Source organism: Cetorhinus maximus, chromosome 17, assembly GCF_964194155.1.
Source record: "Cetorhinus maximus chromosome 17, sCetMax3.hap1.1, whole genome shotgun sequence".
In the NCBI taxonomy this organism is placed as follows: domain Eukaryota; kingdom Metazoa; phylum Chordata; class Chondrichthyes; order Lamniformes; family Cetorhinidae; genus Cetorhinus; species Cetorhinus maximus.
The window spans coordinates 1,769,980-1,782,072 of NC_135895.1; positions in this window are offsets into that span (position 1 = coordinate 1,769,980).

Genomic DNA, 12,093 nt, shown 5'->3' on the forward strand with positions numbered 1-12,093 from the left:
GGAGCAGAAACAGGGGAATGAGGGAACAGTCTGAGACAGGAGGTTTCCAACATTCACCTCACGCTGCACGAAGACAAATTACATTCCAAACCTGGAATCTGTCAGAGTGAATTATCCCCACCTCACTTCACACCCCAGTTTAAACAAAGATTTCTCCAGCTGACTATTCCCACATTCTGATAATTTCCAGCAAATCACTGAATTGCAATAAGAAAACGACACATTTCACAGCAGCAAACCAGATTATTCTGTCACTTAAAACATCCCAAATTGCCCTGGAGGCATTCTTCAAACGGTAGATTCAATGTTTGGATATGAGCGGGAGTGAGTTTAACACAGACTCCAGCGCTTTCTCCCACACATTGCTGTCATTTACAGCAGCAACAACTTCACTGACAATTTCCTACATTACTGGAGAAATGGGAATTGACAGATTTGATCCATTCAACTGGTTGGTCAATAAAAAAGTAGAAGAATGAAAAAAGGGAAAAAGTAGAGGGGAAGATGAGGAGGAATAAAAGACAGGAAAATGAGAAAAAAGGAATGAAAAGAATGAGAAAGAGAAATAAAGGAATTTAAAAAGGAAACAATCAGTACTGACCCTCTGACAGCACAGCACACCCTCAGCACTGACCCTCTGACAGTGCAGCACTCCCTCAGTACTGACCCTCTGACAGCACAGCACACCCTCAGCACTGACCCTCTGACAGTGCAGCACTCCCTCAGTACTGACTCTCTGACAGTGCAGCACTCCCTCAGTACTGACCCTCTGACAGTGCAGCACTCCCTCAGTGCTGACCGTCTGACAGCGCAGCACTCCCTCAGTACTGACCCTCTGACAGTGCAGCACTCCCTCAGTGCTGACCATCTGATAGTGCAGTACTCCCTCAGTACTGACCCTCTGACAGTGCAGCACTCCCTCAGGACTGACCCTCTGATAGTCATATCCTCAGTGCTCAGCGCTGGGATTACTGCTGTTTTTCAGATACATTAATGACTTCGATTTGCAGGTAGGGGGTCACCATTTTAATATTTGCAGAAGATGGAACACCTATAAGCTCAGTAAACAGTGAGGTCGAGTATAATGGACTTCAAAAGGCTGGTGGAATGGATGGTCACACGGTCAATTTAATTTAAAGCAGAAAAGTGCCTAGTGATACATTTTGGTAGGAATGATGAGAAACAATACAAGCAAATTCCTTCAATTTTAATGAGGGTGCACGAGCATAGATGAGTGGGTGTTTTTGGATAAATCATTGAAAATGGCAGGACAGTTTTTAAAAATTTTATCACGGGATGTTGGCTTTGCTGGCTGGGTCAGCATTTATTGCCCATCTCTAGTTGCCTTGAGAAGGTGGTGATGAGCTGCCTTCTTGAACTGCTGCAGTTCATGTGGTATAGGTACACCCACAGTGCTGTTAGGGAGGGGGTTCCAGGATTTTGACCCAGCGACAGTGAAGGAACGGTGATATATTTCCAAGTTAGGATGGTGAGTGACTTGGAGGGGAACTTCCAGGTGGCTTTGTCTTTCTAGATGGTAGTGGTTGTGGTTTTGGAAGGTTTAAGGCGCCTTGGTGAGTTCGTGCAGTGCATCTTGTAGATGGTACATACTGCTGCTACTGTGTGTCGGTGGTGGAGGGAGTGAATGTTTGTGGATGGGGTGTCAATCAAGTGCGCTGCTTTGTCCTGGATGGTGTCAAGCTTCTTGAGTGTTGTTGGAGCTGCACTCATCCAGGCAAGTGGGGAGTTTTCCATCACACTCCTGACTTGTGTCTTGTCGATGGTGGACAGGCTTTGGGGAGTCAGGAGGTGAGTTACTCACCACAGGATTCCTAGCCTCTGATCTGCTCTTGTAACCACAGTATTTATATGGCTAGTCCAGTTCAGTTTCTGGTCAATGGTAGACCCCAGGATGTTGATAGAGGGGGGATTCAGCGATGGCAATGCCATTGAATTTCAAGGAGTGATGTTTGAATTCTGCCTTTTTTGAGATGGTCATTTCCTGGCACTTGTGTGGTATGAACGTAACTCGTTACTTAACAGCCCAAGCCTGGATGTTTCTAGGTCTTTCTGTGTATTTACATGGGCTGCTTCAGGACTCCCAAGACAACTCCTGGCGATGTAGACTGTCACCATTATGTGAATCAATATTCATTGAATTTATGAGCTCAGCAACTTGTGCAGTTGAGTCCAGTTTTAATGACACAATGTATGCCCAAACAGATGGTGTTGCCATGGGATCCCCTCTAGGCCCAGCTCTCGCAAACATCTTTGTTGGGTTCCATGAGAAACGTGTCTTCGATGGAATGATACCTAATCTCCTACCCCACACATCTTTCCGATATGTGGATGATAGGTTTGCTATATTTAACTCTTCAGCTGCATGTGACAATTTCCTTACATGTGGGGCTCCATCCTGAGCTCAAATTCACCTTTGAAATGAAGAAGTCAAATGAACTCCCTTTCTTTGACATATTTGTTGAGAAATCTGCCAGGTGGGTCCTCTACCACGGTCCACCACAAGCCTATCTTCACTGGTCAATACCAGCATTTGGATTCTTACAGTTCCACACGCTATAAGGTTGGTCTTATCAGAAACATTGTAAATAGGGCCCGAGCCATTTGCTCACCATGCAAGTTTGATGCTGAAATAGGGGTGTCAAAGGCATCCTGCAGGGTAATGGCCACCCTGATCAGATCATTTCACACTGTATATCACACAAACTCATGAACGGGTCTAAAGCCATCACTTTTGAGCCCTGAAAAGTGCCCAGTCTACCTCAGATTATGCAGGAAGGACAAGGTATCTCAAAACTTTGAGTAACAGGTGAAGCTCGCTGTTTCACGCTGCTACTATGCAGTAGTAACACGAGTGGTATTCACCACTAACAGGATGCTGCCATCAAGCCAAGAAGTCATCCTGCCTATCACACAAATGAGTGATGTGGTATATGAATTTCAGTGCCAGTGTGATGCTGGGTATGTAGGCCGTACATCCCAAAGACTGGCGGATCGGATCAAATAGCCACTGTTCACAATGGGCAGGGTACAGACCCTACCCAACCAGCCCGGGCTTCGCAAAACTCAGAACACAGTGTCCAACGTTAGATGTGATTCTGAGATTAGTCGGCATTTGCTAAATAATCCTCAATGTGCTAAGAATTACACTGGCAACCAATTTAAGATTGTTAGTCGGGCACTCAGTGTGGCACATTTGCGTGTACTGGAAGCTACATATATTAATACACGGGGCCCTGTTCTTGCAGACAGAAAGAACATGTACACACATTGCGCCTGTTTCAACTAAACAAAATAAGTGACAGCCATTCACTGGCTCATTCCTCAGGACAAAACCTTCACCAAACAGAATCAAGCTGCCTGGTTTAAATTTCAAACAACGCTTGGCAGTTAACTTTCAGTCACCATCATTGAGCATTCTCCATGGCAACACCTCCACCAATCAGAGTCCACTTGCCAACCAATTATCACTTTCTTCTTATAAAGTATAAGTTGATTTCCCCATTTTTTTGGTATTATTCAGAAGTGTCCTGATGAGTACAAGACAAAAACTTTGAAATGTCTCTTTTTTCAGCAATACTCATTCCATTGTGTTATTTTGAACAAGAGTCGGGGAGTTACCCTTGGTGTCCTGGTCAATATTCATCCCTCAATCAACATCACTGAAAACGGGTTATCTGGTCATTATCACATTGCTGTGTGTGGGAGCTTGCTGTGCACAAGTTGGCTGCTCTGTGTCCTACATTACAACAGTAACTACACATCATTGGCTGGAAGGCACTATGAGACAGCCAGGGGTCGTGAAAGGCGCCACATGAATGCAATTGTTTTTTCATTCTCCTTACAGGAGAGAAGCCAATAGAGGTGTTTACAATCAGGAAGAGTTCAGATAGAATAAAAAAAGAGTAACTGTTTCCATTGGCTGAAGGGTTGATTATTAGAGGACACAGTTTTAAGCTGATTGGTAAGACAGCCGGAGACAACATAACAAAAACTTTCTCACCCAATAAGTGGTTAGGATCTGGAATGCACTGTCTGATAGGACGATGGATTCAGATTCAATAGTAACCTTCATAAGGGAATTGGAGAAATACTTGAAGGGGTCAAAATAACAGGGAATTGGGGGAATGAAACTAACTGGATTGCCCTTTGAAAGAGATAGCACAGACTCGATGGGCTGAGTGGCCTCTCCCTGTGCTGGACTATTGTATAATTCAATGACTCTATGAACCAAAGGATAATCTTTCCTCACAGACACCAACTTGTTTCTCTTTTCCAATCGGCCGGGTTTGATTCCCTCGGGAAGCGGGGGAGGGGAGGTCACAGAACAGAAAGTGTTCAGTGACAGGTGAAGAGGTTCAATGGAGATTCCGCTGGTGTAAATCGAATCTCATTGAGATTTAATAGAAACACAACAACTGGGGCCAACTGGACTTTGTGAAAATGATTCCTGAGGACTCACACACACTGTGCTAACTAATAACCGGGAGGGTCACAGAGACAGACATTCGGCATTCGATAGGGACACTGACTGTCAGTTAAGGACACCCCAGATATCACAGAAACACTGGCCGGTGTCATCCTACCATCTTCAGGCTTTGGAATCTCAAACAGAGAATCACCCCCTTCCTGATTTATCTCATCTTCTCTTTTCAAACTCACTCTTTTCAGACACGATGGGCCTTGGAATCTCCACACCAGACTCTCCGTCTACCACAGCTCTGTGGTGACACAGTGAGCTTAACAACACGTTAAACAACACACGGGGAAAGCTTTGTCACAGCCTTTCATTTAAACAAAGTAAATGAATACCAGAATCTTACAGCACAGAAAGAGGCCATTCAGCCCATCGAGCCTCTCTCTCCCTCTCTCTCCTCCTTTAAGATGCTCCTTAAAACCTGTCTCTTCAATCAAGCTTTCACCACCTGTTCTAACATCTCCTTATGTAGCTCAGTGTCAGATTTTACCCAATAGCGCTCCTGCAAAGCACCTTGGGACATTAAAGGTGCTACATAAATGCAAGGTGTTGTTGTTGATATTCTACATGAAACAAAAACATTTGTTGAAAAGCGGGAATCTTGAGGGTGAAAGTCCTCAGATTCTTCTTTGAAACAATGAGTTTTTGAGGCTTTTGATTGGAGGGTTTGTACAGGGAGACAAATAGAAAGAATGTCATCATTAGGATGTGAGAGTTTGACAAGAGCTGGAGATTTGAGGAGTGAATTGTAATTACACCGAGGGAGAGAGTTCAGTCCATCGATCGCACTGTCAGATGGAATATGGAGTCAAGGTTCCACTTGACATTTTCCAGATATCTCCAGCAATATCACTTCATCACAACCTCGATAGCTGGAGAATTAACAACTGTTAAATCCCCATCCAATCAGTCCACTTCCTGGGGGAGTCTCTCTGAGTGAGAAACAATTCAGAGGGAGCAGGGGAGGGGGGAGAGGAAGGGGACAGGGAAGAGGGAGGGGGAAGGAGTAGGGGGGAGGGGGAAATGTGGGAGGGAAGGGGAAAGGAATGGGGGGAGATGGAGAGGGTCGGCGAGGGGGAGCGTGGGGCAGGGAGGGAGAGGGAGATGAGGGAGGGAAGTGTGAGAGAGCGGTGGGCAGGGAGGAGGGAGGGGGAGGGAATGGGGATGGAGTGGGGGAGAAGGAGAGAGGGGGAGTGAGGAGAGGGCGATGGGGGAGGGAGGGAGGGGCTGGGGGAGGGGGATGGAGGAACGGGAGAGGGAATGGATGGGGAGGTATAGGAGAGTAAGGAAAGGGCAGGGGAGGAGGTGGGAGAGCAGGAGGGGGGAGGTGGTGAGTGGAGGATTGAGTTGAGAGGAGGAGTGGAGATGAGGGAGAGGGGAGGGGGTGATGGAGAGGAGGAGGGCGTGAGGGAGAGGAGGAGGGGGTGATGGAGAGAAGGAGTGGAGATGAGGGAGAGGGGAGGGGGTGATGGAGAGGAGGAGGGGGTGAGGGAGAGGAGGAGGGGGTGAGGGAGAGAAGGAGTGGAGATGAGGGAGAGGGGAGGGGGTGATGGAGAGGAGGAGGGGGTGAGGGAGAGGAGGAGGCGGTGAGGGAGAGGAGGAGGGGGTGATGGAGAGGAGGAGGGGGTGATGGAGAGGAGGAGGGGGTGAGGGAGAGGAGGAGGCGGTGAGGGAGAGGAGGAGGGGGTGATGGAGAGGAGGAGGGGGTGATGGAGAGGAGGAGGGTGTGATGGAGAGGAGGAGGGGGTGATGGAGAGGAGGAGGGGGTGATGGAGAGGGGAGGGGGTGAGGGAGAGGAGGAGGGGGTGATGGAGAGGAGCAGTGGAGATGAGGGAGAGGAGTGGAGATGAGGGAGAGGGGAGGGGGTGATGGAGAGGAGGAGGGGGTGATGGAGAGGAGGAGGGGGTGATAGAGAGGAGGAGGGGGTGATGGAGAGGAGGAGTGGAGATGAGGGAGAGGGGAGGGGGTGATGGAGATGAGGAGGGGGTGAGGGAGAGGAGGAGGGGGTGATGGAGAGGAGGAGGGGGTGAGGGAGAGGAGGAGGGGGTGAGGGAGAGGAGGAGGGGGTGATGGAGAGGAGGAGGGGGTGATGGAGAGGAGGAGGGGGTGATGGAGAGGAGGAGGGGGTGAGGGAGAGGAGGAGGGGGTGATGGAGAGGAGGAGGGGGTGAGGGAGAGGAGGAGGGGGTGATGGAGAGGAGGAGGGGGTGAGGGAGAGGAGGAGGGGGTGATGGAGAGGAGGAGGGGGTGAGGGAGAGGAGGAGGGGGTGATGGAGAGGAGGAGGGGCTGAGGGAGAGGAGGAGGGGGTGAGGGAGAGGAGGAGGGGGTAATGGAGAGGAGGAGGGGTGAGGGAGAGGAGGAGGGGTGTAGTAGGCTAAGATATTACTGAAGGGTGATGATATTATGGTGATGCTTTTGGGGATAATATTCTAGATTTTCATGTTAAACAGCAGCTTAATTCTATCTTTAAAGAATTAAGTACAGAGTGTGATCGACTGTGAAACTCTGCACACAAAAATATTTTTATACTGAGGAGAGGTTGTTTTTGTTCATTGGGTATGGGTGTCGCTGGCTAGGCCAGCATTTATTGCCCATCCCTAATTGCCCGTGTTCAGAGGGTAGTTAAGAGTCAGCCACATTGCTGGGGGGAGGTGGGTTGGGGTCACATGTAGGTCAGATTATCAGCCTTTTAATTCCAGACATTTCATTAAATTCAAGTTTCACTCACTGCCAATGATGGGATTTGAGCCCAGATACCCTAAAGCATTACCCTGGAATAAAGGTCACTGACCATAACACCGCCACCTCCCCTTCAATATATACCTTTCACAATCCCGTGGGTTGTGGGAAATGCGAAATATAAACCTTTTCACTCCGAGAGGAGGGGAGCAGACTCTGAGCTGATGAAATTGTCGGCCACACAGGATTTCCTGGAGATGGAGATATGAATCCACAGTCCCTTCAACCCTTAGGGAATGTTCCCAATTCACCCACATTCCCCTCACATCTTGCCTGGGAATTATTCCAGGGTGACTTTCCCTTCCTCGCATCTCAGGATCATTTTTATTTCCTCTTTGCCTTCAGCTGAGAAACAAACTGTCGAGTGAGACACAAAGCCCAGGGGGTGATGTTTAATCTCCTCACTGTTTGAAGAATGGTCAGAACATGAATTTTCCATGAACTGCCTCAGAAATAACCTTGAAAACAGCCGTCATTGAAGAGAGAGATTTCCTGATGGAACCCGATCAGAACAGAAATGAAGAGGGAGGAATAAACAGGCCAATAAAAAGCAGCAAAAAGCCCCAAGTTTAGACATTGTGGTCAGATTGTGAAAAGGAATCTTAAATCACTACAACTTCAACAGATAAACAGAGTTTCAGAATGGAACAAACAGGAGGGCAATCTTTCAGTGTTTGTAATCACTGGGAGTAATATTGACTCCTAAGGAGACGCTGCTCCTCAACACGGATGTTGGGGAGAGATTTGGTGTCAGTGCAGTGGCTCTGTTACTGTGTTAATAATCCACAGAACGTGGTTGACCATTAACTGCCCCCTGAGGGCTCCAGTGAAACACTCAGGATGAAGACTGAGGAACAGCTCAACTTCACAAAGAAGAAGAGAGGAGAGTGCGAGAGGAGGACCCTGGCACAGGCAGTCAGCAGCACCTAGAGGAGAGTGCGAGAGGAAGACCCTCGGATGGACAATCAGCAGCACCTAGAGGAGAGCAGAGAAGCTGTAAAAACAGTGCAAGAGTTCGAGAAGAGAGGTGGCTGAGGGAGTTCGGTGAGGAGGGACGAGCTCCTTTCCTTTTCTACCTTTCCTCAGGAAGAAGAGAGGAGGCCTTGGTAAGTAGGACCTGGTGAGTAAATTACAAAAGTGTAATATTTTTAAACAAGTAGCTATACTTGGATTAAACTGAGAAGCACCAGGAATAAGGGAAATATAGCACCAACATAATAAAGTAACTAAAATAATACAAAGCAGAATAAAGTTGATGTAAGGGAAGTAGAATTAAGACATGGCAGGGCAGCTCAGTCGAGTGGGATGCGTGTCCTGTAAAATGTGTGAAGCCATGAACGCTACCGGTGCCCTAGACGACCACCTGTGCAGGAAGTGCTGTCAGCTGCAGAAATTTGAGCTCCGGGTTTCAGAACTCGAGCGGCGGCTGGAGTCACTGTGGCACATCCGGGAGGCTGAGAGCTACGTGGATAGCACGTTCAGAGAGGTGGTCACACCGCAGCCTAAAGGCCTGGAGAAAGAGAGGGAATGGGTGACCACCAGACAGTCCGGGAAAAGTAAGCAGGTAGTGCAGGAGTCCCCTGGGGTCCCGCTCACAAATCAGTTTTCAGTTTTGGAAGCTGGTGAGGGTGCATGTCCCTCAGGGGAGTGCAGTCAGAGCCAAGTTTGTGGCAGCACAAATGGCTCAGCTGTACAGGAGGGGAGGAGGAAGAAAGGAAGAGCAATAGTGATAGGGGATTCATTGGTTAGGGGAACAGACAGGTGTTTCCATGGCCATAACATGACTCCAGGATGATTTGTTGCCTCCCTGGTGCCAGGGTCAAGGATGTCACAGAGCGACTGCAGGACATTCTTCTGGGGGAGGGTGAACAGCCAGAGGTCGTGGTCCACATTGGGACCAATGACTTAGGTAGGAAGGGGGATGTGGTCCTACAATCAGAATTCAGGGAGCTATGTACAAAATGAGCAAGCAAGACCTCAACTGTAGTAATCTCTGAATTATTCCCAGTGCCACTTGCCAGTGAGTGCAGAAATAAGGCAGATGAATGTGTGGCTGGAAAGATGGTGCAGGAGGGAGGGCTTTAGATTCCTGGGACACTGGGAATGGCTCTGGGGGAGATGGCACCTGTACAAGCCGGACGGGTTACACCTGAACAGAGCTGGGACTGAGTTCCTTGTGAGATGTTTTGTAGTGCTGTTGGAAGGGCTTTAAACTAACTCAGCAGGGTTGTGGGAACCAAGAGAAAATACTAGAGAGGAATACCAGGGTGCACAAAATGCTGGGAGGTAGCACTAGCAAAGAGAAAAGTAAGTTAATAGGTAAAGTTTGGATGAGGGAGAAAGTAACAGAATCTAAATCAGGGTTACTGTGCATGTATGTGAAAGTACGGAGTATAGTGAATAAGATTGGGGAGTTACAGGCGCAGATTGCCATGTGGAAATATGATGTTGTGGCGATAACAGAGACCTGGCTCAAGGAAGGACAGAACTGGGTGTTAAATATTCCCGGGTACAAGGTGTTCAGAAGAGATAGGAAAGGAAGGAAAGTAGGAGGGGTGGTGGTATTGGTTAAGGAGAGCATTGCAGTGCTGGAGAAAGAGAATGTCCCAGAGGGTTCAAGGACAGAATCAATTTGGCCAGAGCTAAGGAACAAAAAGGGTGTAATTACATTGCTCGATGTAGTCTATAGACCAGCAAATAGTGAGAAGGATGTAGAAGAACAAATCTGCAGAGAAATTACAGAGAGGAAATTACAGAGAGATGCAAGCATTATACCTACACCACATGGACTGCAGCGGTTCAAGAAGGCAGCTCATCACCACCTTCTCAAGGACAACTGGGGATGGGCAATAAATGCTGGCCCAGCCAGCGAAGCCCACATCCCATGAATGAATAAAAAAATTATAGAGCAGTTATAATGGGGGACTTTAATTACCCGAATGTAGACTGGGACAGTGGTAGTGTAAAGGGTGGAGAGGGGAAAAGTTCCGAGATTGTGTTCAGGAGAATTTTCTACAGCAGTATGTGTCCAATCCAACAAGAAAAGATGCACTGTTGGACCTGGTTCTTGGAAATGAGGTGGGCCAAGTAGATCAAGTGTCAGTGGGGGAACATTTAGGAGACAGTGATAATTGTGTTGTATGCTTTAGGATGATGATAGAAAAGGACGATCGGCAATCCAGAGTAAGAATAATTAACTGGACAAGAGCCGACTTCAATGGGGCAAGAACGGAGCTGGGCCAGATAGACTGGAATGAAAGGTTGACAGGAAAAACTGTCACTGAACAATGGGCTACCTTCAAAAAAGAATTGGTTCGGGCACAGTCAAGGTATATTCCATGGAAAGGGGAAGGTAGGACAAACAAATCCAGAGCTCCCTGGATGAAAAAGGGGATAGAAATTAAGATAAAGAATAAAAAGTGCACTTATTACAGATGTCAGGTAGAAAATATAATTGAGAATCAAGAGGAATACAGAAGGTTCAGAGGGGAGGTGATGAAGCATATTAGAGAAGCGAAGAGGGATTATGAGAAAAGACTGGCAGCCAACATAAAGGGGAATCCCAAAGTCTTCCATAGGCATATAAATATTAAAAGGGTGGTAAAAGGAGGAGTAGGGCTGATTAGGGACCTAAAAGGGAATTTACACGTGGACGAAGGGGCCATGGCTGAGGTATTAAATGAATACTTTGCATCCATCTTTACCAAGGAGGTAGATGCTACCCAGGCCATGATGACAGACGAGGAAACTATGTCACTAGAAGGGTTCAGAATTGATAAGGAGGAAGTGTTGAATAGACTGTCGGTACTTAAAGTTGACAACGCACCGGGACCGGATGAGATGCATCCAAGGATATTGAAAGAAGTGAGAGTAGAAATTGCAGGGGCACTGGCCAAATCTTTCAGTCTTCCCTAGACTCAGGGGAGGTGCCAGAGGACTGGAGAATGGCAAACCTTACGCTCTTGTTCAAAAAAGCTTGTAGGGATAAGCCCAGCAATTACAGACCAGTCAGTTTAACTTCAGTGGTGAGCAAGATTCTAGAAACAATTATTCGGAATAGAATTAGTAGTCACATGGAAAAATATGGGTTGATAAGGAAGAGCCAGCATGGATTTCTAAAGGGGAAATTGTGTTTAACTAACCTGCTGGAGTTTTTTGAACAGGTAACAGAAAAGGTCGATGAGGGTAATACTGTTGAAGTGGTATACATGCATAAGACCATAAGACATAGGAGCAGAAATTAGACCAATCGGCCCATTGAGTCTGCTCCGCCATTCAATCATGGCTGATACGTTTCTGAACCCTATTCTCCTGCTTTCTCCCCGTAACATTTGATCCCCTTACCAATCAAGAACCTCTCTATCTCTATCTTAAATACACTCAATGACCTGACCTCCACAGCCTTCTGTGGCAATGAATTCCATAGATTCACCACTCTCTGGCTAAGGAAGTTTCTCCTCATCTCAGTTCTAAAAGGTCTTCCCTTTACTCTGAGGCTCTGCCCTCGGGTCCTGGTCTCTCCTACTAATGGAAACAGCTTCCCCACGTCCACTCTATCCAGGCCTTTCAGTATTCTGTAAGTTTCAATCAGATCCCCCCTCATCCTTCTAAACTCCATCGAGTATAGACCCAGTGTCCTCAAACGTTCCTTATATGTGAAGCCTTTCATTCCTGGGAGCATTCTCGTGAACTTCCTCTGGACCCTCTCCAGGGCCAGCACATCCTTCCTGAGATACGGGGCCCAAAATTGCTCACAATATTCTAAATGTGGTCTGACCAGAGCCTTATAAAGCCTCAGCAGCACATCCCTGCTTTTATATTCTAGTCCTCTCAAAATAAATGCAAACATTGCATTTGCC